A 24,802-nucleotide genomic window follows, 5' to 3' on the forward strand; every position below is an offset into this window, starting at 1 on the left:
GCCTGATGTTACTTTCAGTTAAGGTATGGGCCAAAGTGCACATACAGCACAAGATTGATACTGGTAATATGAATGTGAGGCACATTATTCTGGCTCTGAGAAGAACACCAAAGTTCCTGAAATGCCAACAATTCTTTTTTTCCCTGACTAATCCTGCTCAACCCGTTAAATTCTTCCAGTAGATTTTTTTTTGCTCCAAATTCCGGCACCTGCAATCTCTTGTGTTTCCAGTGATATTTCATGTTTTATTCATGAGAATGACTTTCATCCCAGACGACTCCATCTCATGAGAGATGGAGTCGTCTGGCTCTATACTCGTTTAGAATTTAGAAGAGGGGATCTTATAGAAACGTGTAAAATTATGAAAGGGATAGATAAGATTGTTTCCAATGGTGGGGGAGACCAGAACTGGAGGACATAGCCTCAGGATTCATAGAAACATAGAAGATAGGAGCAGGAGTAGGTCATTTGACCCTTCGAGCCTGCTCCGCCATTCAACGAGATCATGGCTGATCTTAAAGTTCAGTACCCCGTCCCTGCCTTCTCTCCGTAACCTTTAATACCTTTATACTGAAGAAATAGATCTAATTCCCTCTTAAATATATTTAATGAACCTGCCTCTACTGCCCTCTGTGGCAATGAATTCCACAGATTCACCACCCTCTGGGTAAAGAAATTCCTCCTCATCTCGGTCCTAAATGGTTTGCCTTTTATCCTCAAACCATGGCCCCGGGACAGAGATGAGGAAGAACTGATTTTTCCTGAGGATGGTGAATCTGAGGAATTAGCTGCCCATTGAAGCAGTGGAGGCGACCTCAGTAAGTATATTTAAGACAAGGTTGGATAGAGTTCTACATAGTAAGGGAATTAAGGGATATGGAGAAAAGGCAGATGGTGGAGATGAGCCTATCATTAGATCAGCCATGATTACATTGTGAAACACAAAAGTCTGCAGACACAGTTTGAAGTAAAAACACAACGCTGGAGAAACTCAGCAGGTTAAATTGTGTCCTTTATATAGCAAAGATAAAGATACATAACCAATGTTTTGGGGTTGAGCCCTTCATCAAGGTATGGAAAAATGTTGGCAGGCACCTGAACATAAAGGTAAGGAGGCAGACGTGAGGAGGAGCATAGGTGCAAAGGTGGAGATGAGAGAGAGAGAGGGCACAGCAACAAGCAGGGGGAGGGATATCTCTGAATAGAGAGGGAAAGTGGTGGAGAGTTGAGGGAAAGAAGATGGGGAAAAGGAAGGGAGGGGGAAAGGAGAGCAGGTTAACAGAAACCGGAGAATTCAATGTTAATGCCATCCAACTGGAGAATGCCCAGATGGAAAATCAGATGTTGTTCCTCTAATTTATGGGTGGTCTTGGTGGGATACTCCATGGGGCCACAGACGACATGTGAGTGTGGGAATGGGACGCAGAACTGAAAATGGCCACTGAGAGGTCAATGTCACTGGTGTGAACAGAGCGAAGGTGATCAGCAAAGCGATCTCCCAGTCTCACCGATGTAGAGAAGGGCACAAAGGGAGTAGCAGATGCAGCAAATCAATCATTTGGACACACAAATGTTACTTCATTTGAAAGGCCTGTTTGGGGGAGGAGGTGTGGGCACAAGTGTGGCATCTCCTGCGGCCACAGGGGAAGGTGTGTGGAGGGGTGCACATTGAATGGTGGAGCAGGCACGATGGGCCAGATGGCCTACTCCATAGAAGCATAGAATATTACAGGACAGAAACAGGCCTCTTCAGCTCTTCTCATCTGTGCCAAACCATTTCTTTTGCCTGGTCCCACTCACCTGCACCCAGTCCACAGCCTTCCATACCCCTCCCATCCATGTAACTGTCCAAATTCCTCTTAAATGTTAAAATTGAGCCTGCATTCATCACTTCACCTGGAAGGTCCTTCCGCACTCTTTGTGTGACGAAGTTCCCCCTCATATTCCCCCTAAACTTTTCTCCTTTCATTCTTAACCAATATCCTCTGGTTGGATCTCTCGTATTCTCTGGAAAAATTCTATTTATATTTACTCTGTCTATCCCCCTCATAATTTTAAATACAGTAAAACCTTGTTAGAACGCGGTAGTTGGGGTCCAAGATTTCATAGCGCGTAACAGCTGAGTCGCGGAACAGATGCATATACGTCATGATTCAGGAAGCAGGAAGACAAGAATACTGTGACTCAAACCCTATAATAAGATATTTAACACCTTTAAACTCCACATATTTACATACACATCTTGTAAATGAGTCATAAAAGTCCATTTTTGAGTTTGTGGCTGTCAGCCACTGTTCGCCTGGCATCCTCAAATCAACGTTTAGGGTCCACAGACACCCGTGCTATAAGCAATTCTGTGGATTAATGAATCACGTTCTAACGAGGTTTCACTATACCTCTAACAAATTTCCCCTCATTCTTCTATGCTCAGGGAATAATGTCCTAACCTGTTGAACCTTTCCCTATAACTCAGTTCCTGAACTCCGGGCAACATCCTAGGAAATCTGCTCTGCACTCTTTCTATCCTATTGATATCTTTCCTGCAGTTAGGTGACTAAAACAGAACATAATACTCCAAATTTGGCCTTACCAATGTCTTATACAACTTTACCATAACATCCCAACTCCTGTACTCAATACTTTGATTTATGAAGGCCAATATGGCAAAAGCTCTATTTACAACCCTATCCACCTGCGACACTACTTTCAGTGAATTATGAATCTGTATTCCCAGATCCCTCTTTTCTACCGCACTCCTCAGTGTCCTACCGTTCACCGTCTATGTCTTTTCTTTGTTTGTCCTTCCAAATGAAACTCCTCACACTTGTCTACATTAAATTCAATCTGCCATTTTTCAGCCCATTTTTACAGCTGGTCCAGATCCTCCTGCAGGCTTTTAAAACCTTCTTCACTGTCCACAACGTGTCCAATCAGTATCATCTACGAACTTGCTGATCCAATTTACCACATTATCATCCAGATTATTGATATAGATGACAAACAACAATAGTCCCAGATCCTCCTGCAGGCTTTGAAAACCTTCTTCACTGTCCACAACGTGTCCAATCAGTATCATCTACAAACTTGCTGATCCAATTTACCACATTATCATCCAGATCATTGATATGGATGACAAACAACAATAGTCCCAGCACTGATCCCTGAGGCACACCACTAGTCACAGGCCTCCAGTCTGAGAAGCAATCATCCATTATTATTTTCTGGCTTCTCCTGTCCAACCATGGTTGAATCCAATTCACTACTTTACCATGAATATAGAGTATCTGAACCTTCCTGATGAACTTCCCATGTGAGACCTTGTCAAAGGCCTTACTAAAGACCATGTGGACAACATCCACAGTCTTTCCATCACCAACCTTCCCGGTAACCTCCTCAAAAAACTCTGCAAAATTTATTAACCTGCCAAGTTGACTATCCCTGATCAGTCAAAGCTATCCAAATAATTGCATATCCGATTTCTTAGAACACCTTCCAATACTTTACACTACTGAAATCAGGCTCACTGGCCTATAATTTCCAGGATTAATTTTGGAGCCTTTTTTAAAAAAATAGAACAACGTGAGCTACCCCCTATCCTCTGCCACCACACCCGTGGCTAAGGACATTTTAAATATTTCTGCCAGAGCCCCTGAAATTTCTACACTAGGTCCGAGGGAATATCTTGTCAGGCCCATGGGATTTATCTGCTTTAAGAAAACAACTACTCCTCCTCTTTAATCACTATACGTTCCATGACATCAGTGCTTGTTTTCCTTATTCCCACAATTTTGTGGTCTTTTCCTGAGTGAATACTGATGAAAAAAAATTTAAGACTGCTCCCATCTCTTCTGGCTCCATGCAAAGCTGACCACTCTGTTCTTCAAGGGGATCAATTTTGACCATTACTATTCTTTAAAAATACCTGTATAAACCTTCATTGTCTGCCAAAGTAACCTCTTGTTTTCTTTTAGCCTTCCTGAATTCTCTCTTTAGGTTTTTCTTGCATTTTTTATACTCCTCAAGTATCTAATTTGCTCAGAGTTGCCTATACCTGTTAAACACCTCTCTTTTCTTCTGAACCAGATCCCAAATATCCCTCGAAAATCAAGGTTCCCTATGCCTTCTAACTTTGCCTTTAATCCTGACAGGAACATACAAACTCTGTACTCTCAAAATTTCACTTTTGAAGGTCCTCCACTTACACAGCTCATCCTTGCCCGAAAACAATCAATCCCAATCCATGCATTCTAGATCCTTTCTCATTTCCTCAAAATTGTCCTTTCTCCAATTTAGAATCTCAACCTGAGGCCCAGACCTATCCTTTTCCATAATTAACTTGAAACTAATGGCATTATGATCACTGGACCCAAAATGTTCCCCTATACCTGTCCTGTCTCGTTCCCAAATATGAAATCCAGTATGGCACTTTCTCTAGTTTGTACCTCTAAATATTCATTTATAAAACTTTCCTGAATGCATTTGACAAACTTCAAGCCATCCAGCCCTTTTACAGTATGGGAGTCCCAGTCTATATGTGGAAAGTAAAATCTCCAACTATCACAACTTTATGTTTTCTGCAGCTGTCCGCTATCTCTCTACAGATTTGTTCCTCCGATTCTCATTCACCATTGGCCGGTCTATAATACAACCTCCCTCTTGAGAATGCCGTGAACTCGATCGGAGATATCTCAGACCCTGGCAACAGGCCATCTTGGATATTTGATCCCTTCCACATAACTTCTTATCTGTCCCCCTAACTATGGAATCCCCTACCACCTCTTCTCCTCCCTTCCCTTCTTAGCCACAGGACCAGACTCCATACCAGAGACCTGATATCCATGGACTGTCCCCCCAACAGTATCCAAAATGTTATTATGGGGGACAGCCACAGGAGTGCTCTGCACTGCATGCTGGTTCCCGTTCCTTCTCCTGACTGTCACCCTTCCATCCTCCTCCTGCCTCCTAGGTGCGATAATGTCCCTGTATCTCCTGGCTATCACCCTCTCTGCCTCCTGAATGATCCAGCTCCAAATCAGGATACTCTTCTCGCAGATGAAGTCGTCAGGGATACTGTTGGCTTTCTTGACGACCCACATTTTGCAAGAGGAGCATCCCCCTGCCTTGGCTTCCATTCCCACTGTCTGTGACTAGATGAACAAAATGTATGATATCTAAAAAACCTGTCCTTAACTGTGGCTACCTGCTGAATCCTTTTTGTTCCTCGAATAGGGTGGCCCTTTCTGACTTTCTCTCCGACGATTCCTCGCCTCTTACCTGTTGAGCCAAGGCCTTACCATTCTGATGATGACCGCTCCCTCCTTTGTCTTCAACTGTTGAACTCAAACTCAAACACCTGCTCCTATTTCTTATGTTCTTATTTAATTCAGGAAGAGATTAGTCTTCACTAAATACCACTAATTATTATAAGTAGAAAATAATCAATGTTTTGATTTTAAATACCCTTTTGGATGGAATAATTAAGAAGCACAGGAACGCAGAGATGCAGGTAACTGAGCTCAAAGACCAAGTTACTGGCATGTTCGGAACAATCACTCTTTTTATTTGTTAAAGTTAATCATAACTCTGACATATACTTCCACAGGATAACTCTTCTATGAGGGATTAACATTGACCTATTTTCAATATGTGTGGCTCAAGTCAGCCTCTCTGGTACCAATTAGTCACTCACTTGAAATATATTTTTAAACTTAAAATCTGGTCTCTATTATTGACCAAAAGAATGATCCTCTCACTCCTCCCTTGATTAGTAAACAGTAGAAATGGTTGGCAGAATGACAGCATTCAACCAAACAATATTGCAATTAGCATCAGTGCTGGAAGAAAAGAACTGCTGGATGTGGAGCTGCTTGTCCCACAACCCAAGTGAAAATAAACATTACAACTTAAAAGGCAATCTTTGGATCCAGAGATCAAAGCTATGGCTTAGAATTTTCAAAAAACCAGTACGTTAAAAGATGACTCAGAAAAAAATAAAACTGCAGCTGTTAATAACATTACCCACACCAGCAAGGAAGGAAAAGAAACTTGCCTGTGGAAACGACTGCAAAATTGCACACATAGTCTTCAAAGAATCTGGTTTATGAAGCCAATATGTCTGCAGTTGATCCTTGGGAGAATTTAATTTTCCTGGCTCTAAACAGCAAAAGGAGTAAACATATATGATGTCACAAAGCTTGAACAACAAATAAAATTGTTAAGTTTGAAGCAAAAATAAAGAGTCTTCTCACTTAATGCATTTTGCTCATAATATCCATTGATTTCCCTGGTGTGACCTGATTGAAATAAAGGAAATCCCATTTTCCTTTTGAACAAGTCCATGCACTTACCCCAACATTTCTCTGCCAACAAGAAATAGGATTCAAATAGTTTTCATTTTTAAAATATTTTATGTATGCATAAACAAGACTAAATCTAAGTGCTGACAGAATCATGAAGGATTGGTATTTTGAACTCTCACCAGCAGAAACCTTTTTTTTGGCTTTGTATATAGGAAAGTCACCCCCAATTATGAGCAGGAAAAAGGCACTTTTAAATGGGGCACTTAATGCTGTCGTTTTTTGGAAGGATGCAAATGAGGGCCACTAAATGCTTCCTCGCTCAAAGCATGTCAGTTACCAATACAGGGTAAATGATTTGGCACTTGACACTTTAGAGGTAGACAGATTTGCAGGTGATCCCAGTGAAGAAGGGGAAAGCACCTGATCCATTTGGAGAAATGTTATAATGAGGTCACATCTAAGTCAAACATCAGGTGGTAGTTCTCTCCCAGAGTACAACAGACCTCTTTATTTTGAAAGGACCCACTTTATTCATGAAATACATAGTGGTACATTTGGACCTTGTCATTCTCTTCATTAATTTGACCAAGCAACCTGGTCAAGGCGCAAAGTTTCATCCCCAAAGAATCTATTTGTGAAGCGTTTGAGAGGATGTAACACAGAGCCCAGCCTCTGTGTCCAGTTATGACAGGAACCCAGTATGTAATCTTTCCCCAGGGAGCCCTCATTTCCAAGTGGTCTTGTCATACCAAGCTTCATTGAATCCCTTCGCTGCACTTGTTATGATCAGTAGAAGAACAGCAAGTTGATTACCTTCCAGTGATGATGTTTGTGTCAGTGCCTGTCCCTGTAAGCAAATGATAGAATAGAGTCCTGTGTTATAAAACTCCTTCAGATGAAACATAGAAAATAGAGCAAGAGCATTTAATTCTTTCTATATACTCAAAACTGAACTCTGGAGCTTGGTATTAAAATACCCGATTTACCGGTAAAGTCATGTAACATCCTTTGGCATGCTGCCAATGCACAGCATATTCACAGATTAAAACAATATTTTTAATTCCTAACCACAGAATGCTTGGTAAGATAGAAACCGTCACACTCAATGTAAGCTGCACAGGTAACGTAGCGGTCAGTGCAACATTAAGTTCGAATCTATCACTATCTGCAAGTCCCCATGTCCATGTGGTTTTTCTCCAGTGCTCTGGCTTCCTACCACTTTCCAAACACATAGGGGGTCAGTAGGTTAATTAGGTGTAGGTACATTTAGCTGGCGCTGGCTTGTGGGCAGGCAAGGCCTGTTACCTGCTGCATGTCTGAAGAAAAATTAAGCAGAACATGGTTGCAACATTATTATATTAGTAGACATGAAAACAGTATTTTGGAAACTTCTGGATAGACACATGAGTATGCAGGAAATGGAGGTATGTGGTTCATGGGCAGACAGCAGAGTTTTGGTTGAATTTGGCATTTTGTTCAGAGCAGATATTGTGGGCCAAAGCATCTGTTCCTGTGTTGTGTGATGTTTTATACAGGCTATTATATTTGGACCAGTAGTTCAGACTGATGAATGAACATCAGATGAAGTACAATAGAATATTTAAACCACAATGAAGAAGCTACTTCAAGCAAACAATATTGTGGATTGTTGACAGATGGAATCCATCAAACATGGCTGTGATCATCTATTTTAAAAGTGCAAAGAGTAGAAATTAAAAATAAGACAAAAAATCCTGGAAACAGGTCGCAAATGGAGAGAGCGAGAGAGAGAGAGCGAGAGAGAGAGAGAGAGAGAGAGAGAGAAAACAGTGTTAATATTTCAAGTTGAAGGTCCTTTGTCAGAACTGATGAAGGGTTTTCAAAAGTCAAGTCAAGTTTATTATATCATCTGAGATTGCACAAGTGCACCCAACAAAACAGACCTCGGTGCAACACACAGACACATAATCAGATATACCACACATACAGACAAGCAATACATATGCAGGACAAGTATTCATCTATACCAATAAATGAATAAAGAACGTTTCTTGAATATGTGAGTCTCAGATGGTTAATGTGACCAGTTCAGCGTTCTCACTGCCCGTGGGAAGAAGCTGTTCCTCACCCTGGTGGTGCTGGCTCAGATACTCCTATGACTCTTTCCTGATGGGAACAGCTGAAAGATGCTGTGTGCGGGGTGAAAAATGTCCACAATGATTTTGCACACACTCTTCAGACAACGATCCTAGTAGATCAGTCAGTGGGAGGCGATGGGTGTGGGGGGTGGGGAGGGATCTTATCTGCCACTCTTATGGTCCTGTGAATTGACCTCTGATCCATTTCTTGGCTGCAACTGTACCACACTGTGATGCAGCCGGCCAGGACATTCTTGACAGAGCTCCTGTAGAAGGATGACATAATGGGGACCGGTGGCCTTGCCAACTTCAGTCTTCTCAGGAAGTGCAGTTGTTGATGTGTCTTCCTGACAAGTGAGGAGATGTTGTGTGTCCATGATAGGTCACTAGTTAAGTGAACTCCAAGGAACTTGGTGCTCTCCACTACAGAGCATTACACCTGAAAAATTAATTCTGTTTTTCTTTCCACAATTGTAGTTGAGTTTTCCTGGCTGTTTCCATTTTTATTTCATCCATTTAGTTTGTCGCGCCAAACTAATTCTTGATGAGAATTGGGGATGCAGCGGAGGATGGAATCGTTTGGATCTCCAGAGTGGAAGCTGAGAAGATCTTTGTTCCCACGCATCATTCATATTCATCTGAAACTAGTTGAAATGACAAGTCACTGAAGCCAAGCCAAAGTCAAAATTCATAACCTGGGCATGAAGAGTCGGCAGCAAATGAGGATGCTCAGACTTGTGTTGAGGGAAGCTGTGACATTGGCAAACTGCTAAATTGGCGGTTCAATGAACTGTTTAAGATATCCGCACTGGACCAATGTTAGCCGGTTCTCTGCACCCTTTCACTTTCACCACAGAGCAGGGAGGATTATCCTCACTAATCGGACCCGGCATTCCCCTATTCCGTTCACACTGGGTGAACAAGTATGCCGATTCAAAATGAATCAGTGATGATATAACCTCCCTAGGCGGTTTATCCCTAGGGCAATTTGACCCCTGTGTGCTGGTTCGCAAGTGTTCACACTGGCATGTTAACCGGTAGATTGGTGGTTAATTACTGGGTTAAAGTGCCAGTGTGAAAGGGGCTTGTGTGGTGCCAAAGACTGGTGAAGACAGATGGCAGAATGCTATGGGAGTTAAACAAGAAAGTCTGCAGAACTGCAGTACAACACACAAGTGGCCAGGCAGTATTTGTAGCTCGTTTGTGTATTAAGATACTGGGTTATCTGCTGGTTACTGATTTCACAACGCTTACAATGCAGAGTCCGCAAACACAAACAGAGGCAATATCCCTGAAATAAACAAAGCTGTCAGATAGGATCATTTTATATTTTGTTTCAATGTACCTGGAAGCAATCAGGTAGTAAAAGCGAGATCCCTATTGCATGTGTTGGTCAGAAGTTTCCAAACAAATGAAAAACCTCCACAGCAGTATGGTAACAACTGTCTATGTGAGAAATTGGAATTAATTCGCAGTCTTTGCAGCTGAAGCAAAAACATTTGTTACAATTGTAGCTCAGACCAATTAGTACAGGGCAAAGCAATGATAATAACTTAACCTTGGAAATGTAGGCAAGATAATTTGACAAGGACACGGTCCAGAAAATGATCCTTGATGCAGCTAGATAAAGATTGCAGATTGCCAGGTGCTGGTTTCATTACCTGTCCTTCAGAAAGCAGCCAGATATCTGATCACACAACACTTCAGAATCAGAATTAGAATTTATTGTCATGAACAAGTCATGAAACTCAGTTTTGCGGCAGCGTCGTAGTGTAAACATTCATATTATAACCACCTTACAACATTACTACAAAAAATTTAAATAATGGTGCACAAAAAGTAAGGTGGTTCATTGATTATTCAGGAATCTGATGGCAGCGGGGAAGAAGGTGTCCTTGTGCCACTGAGTGCTCGTCTTTAGGCTCTTGTACCTTTTTCTTGATGGTAGCAGAGTGAAGAGGGCATGGCCTGGATGGTGGGGTGTTTTGATGATAGAGGCTACTTTTTTAAGTCACCGCCTCATGTAGATGTCCTTGACAGAGTGAAGTCTGGTAACTGTGATGCCACAGGCTGAGTTAACAGCCCCCGAGTTTATTCTTGTCCTGAGATTTGGTGTCTCCAAACCAGGCAATGAGAGAAAGGCAATATATTTCTGAATCGATAAGCCACTGTGGGTGGTGCTCCAAAGCACCAATTACTCTTGTCCAACTCAGCATTAGCAAGTGGTCATAATCACCAGGACATTTTGCTGATGGTACACAATCATGGGGCACCAGTCATGAAAGAAGTAACTTTAAGAAGCTGGATGTGTTATGGCAAAGCTGGATGTGATATGTACATCCTCAGTCAACTTGAGAGCTTTGAGGACAATCCAGCAGACACGGATGGACTTTGATGTGGTCACGGTTGGACTCTGGTCTGGTTGCGAGGGGCATGGACAGTGAAGCCTAAGGGCCTGTGTCTGTACTGTGCGTCTTCGATTCAATAACTACGATTCTGTGAATCTACATTAACAATCAGATCCTTCGTGTTGATATTATAATTCTCTCAGTTTGCTACTAACATCAAAGTGGTATCATTACTGAAATACTTAAGATTGCCCAAGTGAAGAACAGAAAAAAAATGTTGTGTTTTGAAATCGACAAGTGGAAAAAAAAAGAAAATGTAACTGTAGGAATAAATGTTGCTTCATTGTGGCAGGAAGTCATCTTTCCACACATTTCCTGAAGCTCAGTTTGCTGCTGAGTGAGAGTATAAACAGGGCATGACATGGCCTTATACGAAGAACAACATTAAAAAACAACTAAAGTCAATATTGGGCGCCAGAAGTTGTCAGAAGTATATTGCAGGAGTGTCAAATGGGACAGTAGCATTTTACTAATGAAACTAACCAGTCGAGATATCCAGGGATCTTCATATTCATTATCAACAAAGTTTGCTCAACCTGTTTAAACATGAACTCACCAGCAAGGATAATTATATTTAATACAAAGTTCCTGCATACAATTAATATTTTTGATGTTGCAATGTTTCACTACAAAGACCTAATGAATCAAAGAACCTTCAATTATGCAGTAAACATCTATGGCTTCAGTTAAGCCTGATGCAGTAAAACCTCTGCTATCCGGCACCTGTGGGGCTTGGTAGATGCCGGATAAGTGAATTTTCAGGTGGCTTAAGATGGAATGTTGCATAGATTAGCGACTAATGGCAAGACACGCCCCATTTTAAACTTGCACCTTTTTTTAACCAATTTATTTTGAATTCTGGGTAACAGGAATTTTGATCAATAACGTTAATCAAGTAGATTGATTTGAGACACAAACAGATCTATAAGGAAGAATTGACCAACGATTAATCTATTTGTCTTTTGAAGAGATAAATATAAAGATTTCTTTTTTGGACAGATGCTTTTCATCGTAGCATTGGGAGCAATTCTATTTGATCTTCCACGTCCAGCAGAAGATCTTTTTCTGTGAGTTGCATCCATCTTAATTCCCATTTGACAGTTTTTCAGTAATTCATTCTGCTTATTTAAAATTTCTTTCACTGCATCACTGAAGAAAATCTATTTAGATGTTTGTCCTAATGTTGTTAATCATTCCTTTTTTAATTTTCAATCGCTGATTTCTCTGCAATGTCAGAAAGTTTGCTTGGAGAACGTACATTTATAAAATGTGTTATGCATTTCCTCACAGAAAAACGGGTGGCACACGAGCGGTAAGCACAAGCTGTTACAGCACCAATGATTGGGATCAGGGTTTGAATCTCCCGTGCTATCTGTCAGGAGTTTGTACATTCTCCCCATGTCTGCATAGGTTTCCTCTGGAAGCTCTGGTTTCCTCCCGCCCTTCGAAGCATACTAGGGGGCTGTAGGTAAAAGAGGTGTAATTGGGCAGCACTGGCCTGTTATGATGCTGTATATCTAAATTTAAACATTTTAATTTTAAAACAAAAAACATCAAATTAAATCTAATTGAGGAGCTGCATGATGGACTGAGCTCCCTTGTTGGCTGGTCTTCTCTGTCAACCGTTGAACTATGTTTAGAGTCTCCAGGCAGTTGAACAATGATAACAAAAACTGTGCAAGCCATGAAGAAAAGTAGAGTTAAGAACAGTGTAAGGCCATTATCATTTGGCAGTGAGAAATACATTTGATAACAACAGCCCTTGAATCAAAACTGGGATGAACAAAAGAAGTTATAAAACAAATCAATGGAGAGCTTTGGACAATATATAGGCAAACAATGATTTATTTATGTTCTTCTAAATTTTGGAATCTAAAAGACCACACTCTGTTCTCACCAGGAAAGATCTACAGAGAATGCTGCTGTCAGAGAACAGCAGCCATCATCAAGGATCTACACCACCCAGCATATACTCTGTTCTCGCTGCTACCATCAGGAAAGAGGTATAGGTGCCACAGGACTCGCACCACCAGGCTCAGCAACAGCTGCTCTCCCTCCATCATCAGACTCATTTAAGAACTTTTACTTTTGCACTTGATTATTTTTCTTTCTATATTGCATTGTCAGTTTGCTTACATTTTTAATATAATTATATGTGTAAGTTGAAAACAGTTTTTTTTGCACAACCAAGTGGTTAATTCTGCTTTGCCCACAAAGACAAAGAATCTCAGGGGTGTATGTGATGTCATGCATATACTCCGACAATAAATCTAAAATCTGAATCAGAAATCTGTGGGAGTTGGTTAAGAGTGGGAAGTATCAGGCCTATGTTATTAATTTGAGCCAGAGAAGTGGGTTGATATGCATGGCCGACATATATATATGGAAAGAGATTTCGAGCTGATGTAGGTGCTGAACTATTTAAAAATTCCATTGGATTGATCAAAGCTAATTAGTGCACACCCAGTCTTGGGTCTAATATTAAAAATAGAGCAAGAGTGTTCTCCACCTCAGCTGCTGTACCATACAACTATTTCTTCCTTTAAATAATGCTTATTTTCATATACTATGGATTCTAGGTCACCTGATTATTTATAAGATACTCAGAGCATGCAGTGTGATAAATCTTTATCTTCTGAACTTGAAATACTTTGTTCTTGAAAATGTACTGCCACGAGATGGCTCACCATCTCCTCCATCCACATATTGTGCCTCAACCAAATTCATTAAAAGAGATGGCTCCAATTCTATCGATTCTATAAACACCTGTTGTGTTCCCTGTCTTGCATCATTTATTTGGGATGACATCAGGTTGTGAAAATTGCTTTACAAATGCAATTTGTATTTTCTTAAATCAAGGAAAACAAAGCTTTCCTTGCAAACATTTTTAATTGGTGTGGAGTAATAAAGCTAATGGCTTCGGTTTGAGTTCAGGCAAAGTGTTGGGAAGGGGGTCAGGATGTACAGCAACCTCTCATGTCGAGGACAGGAGAGATTTTAAACGCTGAACTAATTTCAGAATCATTACCAATACTAGCAGGAACTTAGTCTCTGTCACAAGGGAATCTGTTTGAGAATTTTGGATGGGAATCCCTACTTTGTTTTTGTTCTTAAGTTCTTGGGAGTTCATATCTCGGAGGATCTTTCCTGGACCTAACACACGAATGGCATCATGAAGAAAGCATGTCAGCACCTCTGCATCCTCAGGTGTTTGTGGAGGTTTGGTAGGACAACAGAAATCCTGACAAATTTCCACAGATGTGTGGCAATCGGCTGCATCACAGTCTGGTATGGGAACACCATACACCATACACCATACCTATGAGCATAAAACTCTGCAAAAGGTTGTGGACACAGCCCAGGTCATTACAGGCAAGACCCTCCCCACCATCAAAAACACCAATAGCAGCAATCATCAATGCACTACCAATAAGTGGCCATTCTTGCCCGTTGGAAAAAGAATCTCAGGGTTGTATGTGATGTCATATATGTACTCTGACAATAAATCTGAAATCTGAATCAGAAATCTGTGGGAGTTGGTTGAGAGTGGGAAGGACAAAGCCTATGTTACTCATTTGGGCCAGAGAAGTGAGTTGATATGCATGGCTGACATACATATTGAAATAAGATTTTGAGCGGATGTCGGTCCTAAATCTGTTTAAAAATGCTGTTGGATAGATTAAAGTTAATTAGTGCACATCCACTCTTGGGTCTATGCTGAACAAATACACATTGGGAGAGAAGACACGAGACAAAATTGAGCTCAGTGAGTAATTAAATAAACCAACACTCAATAATATAGAATTTTTATGTTGTGTTTATGTGGGTTGAACATCTCAGTTGGATTATAAATCTATTGGTTTTACAAAACTCCTGTTTTGTTCCAAAGAACTTGTGATCTCACACCCTAGTCTGAAAAATGATGTGGTATGAAATGGTGACATTAACTCTGACATGGAATAAAACACATCAATCAATTTAATGACGTGACAGAAAATTAAAATAACTGAACAGCCGATTCTGTTCAACCAGGCCATGCTGTTATTCATCTTTTTCACTGGTTGTAATTGTTATCCCAAACCTTTGCTTCCATAAGCTTTGTGTCCACAATATAATGAATATAATGCTACATCCTGACCTCATCTCCAGTAATGCTTCTGGTCCATTCCAGTAAATTCTAGTTTTCTCACTCTCTGCCATAAATCTTTTTCAGTTTATATTATGTTAACATTCTAGACTCTGCAAATGTTGGAAACAGTCCAATAAATTTGTACCTTCTCCTTTAATAGTTACTGTGAGAGTACAGATTCTATCACCAATGTGTATATGTACATATGTACTGATGGTAGTGTAGGATGACTGTGATTGGCTGAGAGCATAGCCACACCTACTGGCAGGTCTTAAAGTATTGCTCCTAGCCAGACCAGGTCATTCTGGACTGGTCGACCTACTTGTGATATGGTCCACTCTTTTAGTTAATAAGAGCCTTGGTTTGGATCAACAAGTCTTTGGTTCTCCCGACATGCTCTACACTTACTAATTATTCTGTACGTTGTTCAGTTCAACGCATAACAGCTGAAGTAGTGCGTGCACTTTTTATTTCATCACACAGTTTGTCTTCTTGTGTACATAAATGCCGTTATTTCTTTAGGGAGGCGAGGTGAGTGCTTTGTACCCCAATGCCATCTTTCTAATTTATCACAGAATCTGTATGTGGTTCACTGTTAGACAGAATCAGACACACACAAAGGTAAAGACTGTACAACAGGCTTTAATCCACAAAGACTTCCACAGAGCCAGGCTGTGGCTGCAGCAACTCAGTGTGAGGCCTCGGGAGGCCGGCGCAGGCTTATATCCCGGAGGGTGATTGACACCCAACCGGGTGGGGCTTGATCCATTCAGGCCAACTGATTGACTGCCGGCCAGGTGTTGTCCTGTCCCCTTGAATGTAAGAGGTTGCCCCCTGCAGTAGGCCGGTGGTGTACCACCACACTGTAGAAAGCTTATCTCCCAAGATGGAGGCAGAGAGATCAAGAAAGGGGACAGTGTCACCAGAGGTGGACCATGAATTTGAGGACAGGCTGAAAGTTGGCAGCAAAGTGAATAAATTTGACAAGCTCATTATGGGTGCTTGAGGCATCAGCAAAATAGTCATCGATGTATTGGAAGAAGAGTTGAGGGGCCTCGCCTATGTGGGCTTCAAGTCAACTTTATTTATCGTTCATACCCTGCTCGCACTGTAGGACGAGATAATGTTTCTCCAGCACCTCGGAGCATATTTACAGAGATGTAAGATAGGAAAACAGTTAACACATTAAAATATTAAGGTACTAAGACATATACACTGACAGTACACTGTCCACATCTGTACTTGGAGTTCACAAGCCTGATAGTTTGGGAGAAAAAGCTCTTTCCCACTCTGGATGTAAGGGCCTGAGTGCTATGATACCTCCTGCCAGAAGGCAGAAGGGAGAACAGTTTACATGAGGGATGTGTGGAATCTTTCACAATGTTTTTGCTTTCTGTCTGCATCGAGTGTAGTAGATGTCCTTTATGATAGAAAGAGGTTCCCCAATGGTCTTTTCCACTGATTTCACTATCCTATGCAAGGTCTTCCATTCCAAGGTGGTACAGCTTCCAAACCAGGTGGTGATATAGTTGCACAGGATGCTCTCAATAGATCCTCTGTAGAACGTTGAGGATGGAGGATGAGAGATGGACTTTACTCAGCCTTGTAAGGAAGTACAGGCACTACTGGGCTTTCTTGGCTATGGACCTGCTGCTAAGGGACCAGGTGAGGTTCTCCGCCAGGTGCACTCCGAGGAATTTGATACCCTTGATGACCTCAACAGTAGAGCTGTCAATGGTCAGGGGAGCGTGATCTCCCCGTGCCCTCCTGAAGTCGACAACCATCTCTTTTGTTTTATTAATGTTCAGATATGTTAGTTTCAGGCTTGCAGCATGGATTGCCCCACAGAGCTGACAAACAGGCAGGAGTAGCTGGGGCCCCTTTTACTTGGAGAAAGGGGGATGATTCTAATTTATCACATCAGTTTGCCACAGCATTTCAATTTTAAAATTCAATATGCATTAGCTCAACTTGTCATGCCCATTATAGTCTTATGGTCTTATTAGATCCCAGGGAAGGATACTCTGGGCTTACTTTGAAGTCAATACAGTTATGAAAATTAAGAAGATCAAATAATTTGTGGATTGGGTAGCAAAGGAGACTTTGCAGGTTAGCAGGAATGACATGATATACTTATGTTTCTATTTTAATTTTTTAATTTAATTTTTAAAATTTAGACATACAGCACAGTTACAGGCCATTTAACCCCTACAAGTCCATGCCACCCAATTTACACCTCATTAACCTACATCCCTGGTATGCTTTTTGAATGGAGGGAGGAAACTGAAGCCCCCAGAGATAATCCATGCAGACACAGGGAGTATGTACAAACACCTTACAGACAGACAGCGTGAGATTCGAACCCTGGTCCGTCCCAATTGCCGGCACTATAAAGGAGTTCCACTAACCGCTACGCCAACTGTGCTGTCTTGTTTCTTAGCTTTGTTCATGGCCTTATTCAAATACTCTTTTCCGTGTCTTGTAGAACCGTGTTCCTGAATATTTCTCTTCAGCGTTCTCATATTATAGAAATATAGCATATGCTTCATGTTTACTGAGATTGAATCCCATCTATCTCTTCCACAATTTCTGCAGTCCTCTCAAAAACTAGCACATCTCATAAATCGTAAGTGCATTAACTTCAACCTTTCTAGGAAGATCATATCTGCTCTTAAACAAGGTGCCTTGCAGTAAGAAGACAGCTCAGCAAACATTGTCTCTGGAAAATTTCTCAGTGCTTATTTCAAAGGAATTGACTTCTAGTAGATCATGAATCAATTTTCCTGGGTGGACCCTGGGAATACTCAGAATTGATAGGAATGGAATCTCCACAAACAGATACCTCATCCAAGTGTGGAATTCCAACTGACCAGCTCATTTCCCATTCAGCCCTGAGATCAGCGAGCCCCAGTTCGTGATCGATTTACCACATGCTATGACTTGTTTTTATGGCTTTTACAAATCCAGTTCAATTCCAGCAAGTGCTCCTGAATAGAAAATGTGAACATTTCAAACTCTGATTTTTAACATCCAGTGCTCTGTACTTGGGGAGGTTACACCCAGGGTGCAGGATTCAGCGACTAGATGGGTGAACACCGAGAGAGGTAAGGATACTGCTGAGGGGGCTGACCCTCAGCAGCCAGACCAAAAGCACCATGGTCGGCTCTGAGCCTCAGAAGGGAAGGTTGAAATCAGGTAGAGCGATGGTCACATGGAACTCGATAGTCAAGGGAACAAATAGGAGTTTCTCTGGCTGCAAAAGTGACTCCAGGATGCTTGGGTCCAGGATGTCTCTGAATGATTGCAGAATATTCTTAAATGGGTGGGTGAGCAGCCAGAGGTAAATATTGGTACCAATGACATAGGCAGGAGTGGGGTAGAGGTCCTGCAAAGTAAGTTTAGGGAGTAAGGAAAGAGGCTGAAGAGCAGGACCTCCAAGGTGGTCATCCTCTGGATTACTCCTAATGCCACAAGCTAGACAAGATCAGAAGGGGGAGATAGCAGAGACAAATATGTGGCTGAGGAGATGGTGCAGGGAGTAGGGTTTCAAGATCTTGGATCGTTTGAATCTTTTCTGGGGAAGGGGTGACCTGTAAAAGTGGAACAGGTTGAATCTGAACTGGAGGGACACTAATATCCTGGCAGGGAGGTTTGCTGATGCTATTGGTGGGAAGCGGTTTACACTAGATTTGCAGAGGGGTGAGAACCAAAGTGAAGAAGAAGAGGAAAAGGTGGTTGGTGCACAAGTAGGGAGGGTTGGCAGGGAGTTAGTGTGGAAAAACAAGCAGATAGGGCAAAATTGCAGCCGTGGGGACAAGTTGCAATGCAACTGGGACACAGAATCAAATGTAACAAATAAAGGGATAAAAGTTTTGCATTTAAATGCATCGATCATAAGAAATAAAGTGGAGGACCTTGTAGTACAACTATAGATTGGCAAGTATCATGTTGTCCCCGTTGTGGTGTCATGGCTAAGAAATGGATGCCTTTGGGAGCTTAATGTCCAAGGATACAGTGCTTTGAAAGGATAAGCAGGTAAAAAAGGGAAGGGGTGGCATGGTAAGTAACAATATTATATCATTACAAAGAGATGACATAGGATCAGAGATTATAGAATCATTGTGGGTTCAGTTAAGAAATGGCAAGGGTAAAATGACACTGTAGGCAGTTAGATACAGACCACCAAAATGTCGCCAGGATATGGACAACTAATTTTAACAGCAAATAGAAAAGGTCAGAAGGACAATTTTATGGTTGCTATGGGGGATTTTAACATGCAAATAGGTTGGAAAAACCTGGTTGGGACTGGATATCAATAGAGAGAATTTATAGATGGATTGGGTGTTGTGTAGAGCACGGGAGGTGATTAGAGATTTTAGGATAAAAGAGCCATAAGGGGGCAGTGATTACAATATGATTAGGTTCAATTTGAAATTTAACAAGGGAAAACTAGATGTCTCAGTCTTTCAGTGGAGTAAAGGGAATTAGAGTGGCATGAGAGAGAAACTGACCAAATTAGATAGTGGGAAAATAGATCAGCTCATGATTCAGCAGTCTTAATGGTCTGAATAGCTTATTTCCGCTCCTATCTCATGAACTTATTGAAAAGCTTAAAGGAATATGGCTGAACACAGGCAAATGGGGCCAGCTTGAATAGCAAGGCCAAAGAGGCTGTTTTCATGTCTCAAACTTTATGACTCTAATTGATGGATTTCCATCCATTGAAGTATTCTTCTAATGTGTGCAACTAACCACCCCAATACGACAATGATTGTCTTGAAAAAGGATTTAATAGGTAACCATAATCTTATGGGTGGCATGGTTGGCATTTACAACACCAGTGATCAGGACTGGGGTTAGAATCCCGTACTATCTGTAAGGAGTTTGTATGTTCTCCCTATGTTTGCATGGGCTTTCCCCAGGGGCTCCAGTTTCCACTCACTGTTCAAAACATACCAGGGGTTGTAGGTTAATTGGGTGGCATGGATTTGTGGGCTAAAATGGCATGAAACCAAGCTGCATGTCTAAATTAAAAAAAAAATTAAACTTAAAATGAAAAAATGATTTTGCATACATAGAGTCAACATGTGATTTGCTTGACCGATAGGCCATGGTACAAAAATCTAAAGATCTGTTATGATATTCTAATGGTTCAAATATCTAGATCAGAATAGAGTTTGTCTTGGCAAAACCAAGGCACATTTATCACATTGCAACATTTCTAAGTTGAGAATTGAGGGAGAGGTTATAATTTGTGATTGCAGCTCCCGTGGATTTAACGTTCAGCTTTGGCCTTGAGTTACACACCATTTTCAAAAACATTTTGACTTCAAGTTAAACCACTATTTCCTGGAGGTTTGTGGATTGAGCACAAGCAATTTACCCCAGTAATTCCCTTGGCAACCTAAAAACTAGCAGTGCCTTTTATGTTCTAGACCCATTTATCAAAACCCTTTTCCGTTTCCCTTCTTACAATATCCTTCGTTATTCAGAGTCCCCTGGCTTTGGATATTTCTTCTCTTCCCTCATGAAAACATGTGCATTCTCCACCAGTGCCATGTCCCCGTTCATTTGCTGGTTTACGTGGTAGTTCTTAAATACCAGTTCATCTGTGAATCTTCGATTCACAGAAATCACCCCTCTTGCAACTCATTCTTCATTATTTTCTCCATGTTCTACCCTAGGTAATATTCAAGAATTATTTTGGTACATTTAGAATGATGAAAGTTTGCTTTGTATGACAAGGCCCCATTACAATAGTATTCAGTACCCATGGGGGTTTGGTAGATACCAGATAAGTGTATTGTCTGGTTGCTTGAGATTTACTCTTACAATGCCTAATACACCTGCATTAATAATGAACAGTTTAAAAGACAAAAGACAAAAATGTCATACTGAACTTACACTAAACAAACTTTACTTGCATGAATATATCATAGAAACGTTAAAGCATTTTACTTTATTTTCAGTCATATTCTTTGAAAACATTTAACTGTTGCTGCATCTACAGGTTCCTCCTCCTCCACAGAGCTGCCCAAAAGACAAACAAAAACATGATAGATAATTAACCCTCTGACTGGGGGAACTCTTACTAAGCAGAGATAAGGAGACACTTTAATAGAGTCACCCCAACTGCAAGTGGCATCTTCCAGCTCCTCATCCTGGGCGATGCCACTTTATTCAAGTTGGATAGGTATATGGACGAGAGAAGTGTGGAGGGTTATGGGCAGGCTGCAGGTCAATGGGACTAGGTGGGAGAAGGTATTTGGCATGGACTAGAAGAAGGGCCGAACTGGCCTGTTTCAGTGTAATTTTTATATGGTTATACAACTTTATTCAAATTTATTCAAACAGCTGTTATGAGCAAAGTACGACCAAGGCACTCCACTTGAATAGTTGCTTCCATCTTCACCAAAAGTTTAGGTGTTACTTTGGAGAACATTTAATTTTAAATTTTACATGTGCTTATTTTATTCCTAATTATTTTAATTTTTAAAAATTCCTCCAGTTTCTTTCTGGTGGCTTGAGACTGCCAGGGGCTTGAATTCCAGAAACCAGGGGTTTTTGACGTCCTGCTTTGCGGAAACTGCCAAAATGTTTGGCCTGGAAGTCAGCCTGAAGAAAACTGAGGTCCTCCATCAGCCAGCTCCCCACCATGACTACCAGCCCCCCCACATCTCCATCGGGCACACAAAACTCAAAACGGTCAACCAGTTTACCTATCTCGGCTGCACCATTTCATCAGATGCAAGGATCGACAATGAGATAGACAACAGACTCGCCAAGGCAAATAGCGCCTTTGGAAGACTACACAAAAGAGTCTGGAAAAACAACCAACTGAAAAACCTCACAAAGATAAGCGTATACAGAGCCGTTGTCATACCCACACTCCTGTTCGGCTCCGAATCATGGGTCCTCTACCGGCACCACCTACGGCTCCTAGAACGCTTCCACCAGCGTTGTCTCCGCTCCATCCTCAACATTCATTGGAGCGCTTACATCCCTAACGTCGAAGTACTCGAGATGGCAGAGGTCGACAGCATCGAGTCCACGCTGCTGAAGATCCAGCTGCGCTGGATGGGTCACGTCTCCAGAATGGAGGACCATCGCCTTCCCAAGATCGTGTTATATGGCGAGCTCTCCACTGGCCACCGTGACAGAGGTGCACCAAAGAAAAGGTACAAGGACTGCCTAAAGAAATCTCTTGGTGCCTGCCACATTGACCACCGCCAGTGGGCTGATAACGCCTCAAACCGTGCATCTTGGCGCCTCACAGTTTGGCGGGCAGCAACCTCCTTTGAAGAAGACCGCAGAGCCCACCTCACTGACAAAAGGCAAAGGAGGAAAAACCCAACACCCAACCCCAACCAACCAATTTTCCCCTGCAACCGCTGCAATCGTGTCTGCCTGTCCCGCATCGGACTTGTCAGCCACAAACGAGCCTGCAGCTGACGTGGACTTTTTACCCCCTCCATAAATCTTCGTCCGCGAAGCCAAGCCAAAGAATGCAAGGAAGAGTCATGAAAGTTGGGAGCTCTTCTGCAGAGTGTAACATTTATTACTTGTATCTTCTTACCTGTTCACTAAATTATGAAGGAGGATATCAAAGATTATAACAACTTGTGAGCATAACTCTGGCAGGTTTATAAGGAGTACCCTAAATCTGCAGATATCACATTAACCATTCAGCTTTTTACTCAGATGTTAACTGGGGTCCCAATCTCCTTCAGTGTTTCTGCTTCCATTTAAAAAAAACTGCCCTTTTGACTGATTTCAATGGGTTGCCAAGACCAGTCTATTTTGAACAATGGATGTTATATCTGGTAGATATAAATTGTAAACCCATTCAAAAACCAAAACAAAGACAAGAAGAGTAAAATTAATGAGACCCTTTAAATTTGCAATTTATCTAAATATTATCACAGAAATGACTTTCCCTGTGATGAAGGATTCCAAGTTTCAATAATCTTTATTTCAGTGCCACCATCAAATTTCCCGATTGCCTTCACAATCCACAAGGCTTAAATCAACTTTAGATGCACAGAAGCTCTGCTGATTCCAGCTCCATTATTCCCGAATTCAAGGTTTGTTGGCCTCTTTGCTCCTGATGTGTTGTTATCACATTTAATTAACATTTTGTTCCAAGGTCTGCAAACAATCAAAGATGTAAACTTTTTGATGCAGCGATTCCCGACACGGATGCTTAATAGTATTTCATTATTATAAATGAGTGGATTAAAAATAACTCAATATTTTGTCTACCATACGAGACCTATTCGATTCTGGCAAAATAATGTCCTGTCACTGAGTCACTTGAGTAACTTGTTAATTTTTCTGGGCTGTTGTTATCTCTCATGTAAGTGCTTGTTGAAACTTTACAACGAGGACACAAAAAAAAAAACACCTCAGCCTTTCTGCCAAATAGCAAGAAAAGCATGCAATGGACAGAACTAAGTGATTCCCACAACCAATGCAGAAGATGGAACCTTTCTAATCCTGTTACATCCGGGACCCGTGTAGAATAGTTAAACAAATAACAGGAAGAGAGTCCAAATAATATCCCCATTCCCAGTGATGACAGGCCCAATATGAGAGTGGCAAGGACGTGATCAGAAAAGCAAATGTTATGCATGACTTTATTATTAGAGGCAAGAAACAAATTGCTGGAGGTACTCAACAGGTCAGGCAGCATCCGTGGAGAAATGACTTGCTGAGTTCCTCCAGCAGTTTGTTTATGTTGCTCCAAATTCTTGCAAGTGCAGTATCTGGCCTATCCTGCTCCTATTTCCTTGTGTTCATTAGTTCTTGGTGATAAATACAGGAGTAAACGAAAATCTTACTGCAGTTCATAGGGCCTTTGTGAGCCTGCACCTGAGATGTTGTGTTCAGTTTTGGTTTCCTCGTCTAAGAAAGGACACACTTACCATTGAGGGAGTGGAGTATGGAGTCACGAAAGTGGTTTCCAGCAATGCTGATTTGGCTTTTGAGAACAGATTGAAACTTACAATGTTCCTACAGAGCCTGATAGGCTGGATGTGGGGGAGGATGTTTCCCTTGGCTGAGGAGTCTGCAATCAGGGGATATGGTCTCAGAATAAGAGGTATGTGGTTTCTGACTGAGCTGATGAGACATGCCTTCAATCAGAGTGTGTGGAATTCTCCATCCCATGGGCTGAGGCAGCTCAACCATTTAAAACAGAGCTCAACATGTTTGGGGAAATCAAGGGCTAAGGGGACACTGCTGGAAAATGGTGGTGAGGTAGGTGATTGGCAATGAACGATCAGCGGCTGAGCAGCTCCAAGTGCTGATTCTACTTCTATTTCTTATCTTCTCAGAACAAAGCTGATACATTTATGGCCACATGACTACAGTGGGTAGAAGATTAGGTAACAAACAGGTTGAGAATTCTGTTGGATGTGTGGTGAAATATTATGCCAGGAAGTGTGCAGAACTGACAATTCTCAAGTTCATCACCATTTGGGTCAAAGCAGTCTACTTGATGCTACTATCAATCACTCAAGGCACTCACCCCCTACACCACCAGTTTATGCACCATCGTTTTTCTTACTTAGCATCTTGCTTAATATATTCCAACTACATTTCCCAAACACTTGACCTCTACCCCTCAGAAGGACAAAGGCAGAAGGACAAGGGCAAAAGATGCATGGCTCCTCTTCATTATGCAACCTCCAACATCCTAGCATGGAATTATATCTCTGGCCCTCCACTGTTCCTGGGTCTAATTCCCCACTAACAGCACTGTGGAAGCAATTCTACCTTCACCAGAAGAACAGCAAAGATGCAAGAAGGAGATTCACCACCACCAGGGGCATCAAATTCAAATTCAAG

Source organism: Narcine bancroftii, chromosome 3 (assembly GCF_036971445.1).
Source record: "Narcine bancroftii isolate sNarBan1 chromosome 3, sNarBan1.hap1, whole genome shotgun sequence".
In the NCBI taxonomy this organism is placed as follows: domain Eukaryota; kingdom Metazoa; phylum Chordata; class Chondrichthyes; order Torpediniformes; family Narcinidae; genus Narcine; species Narcine bancroftii.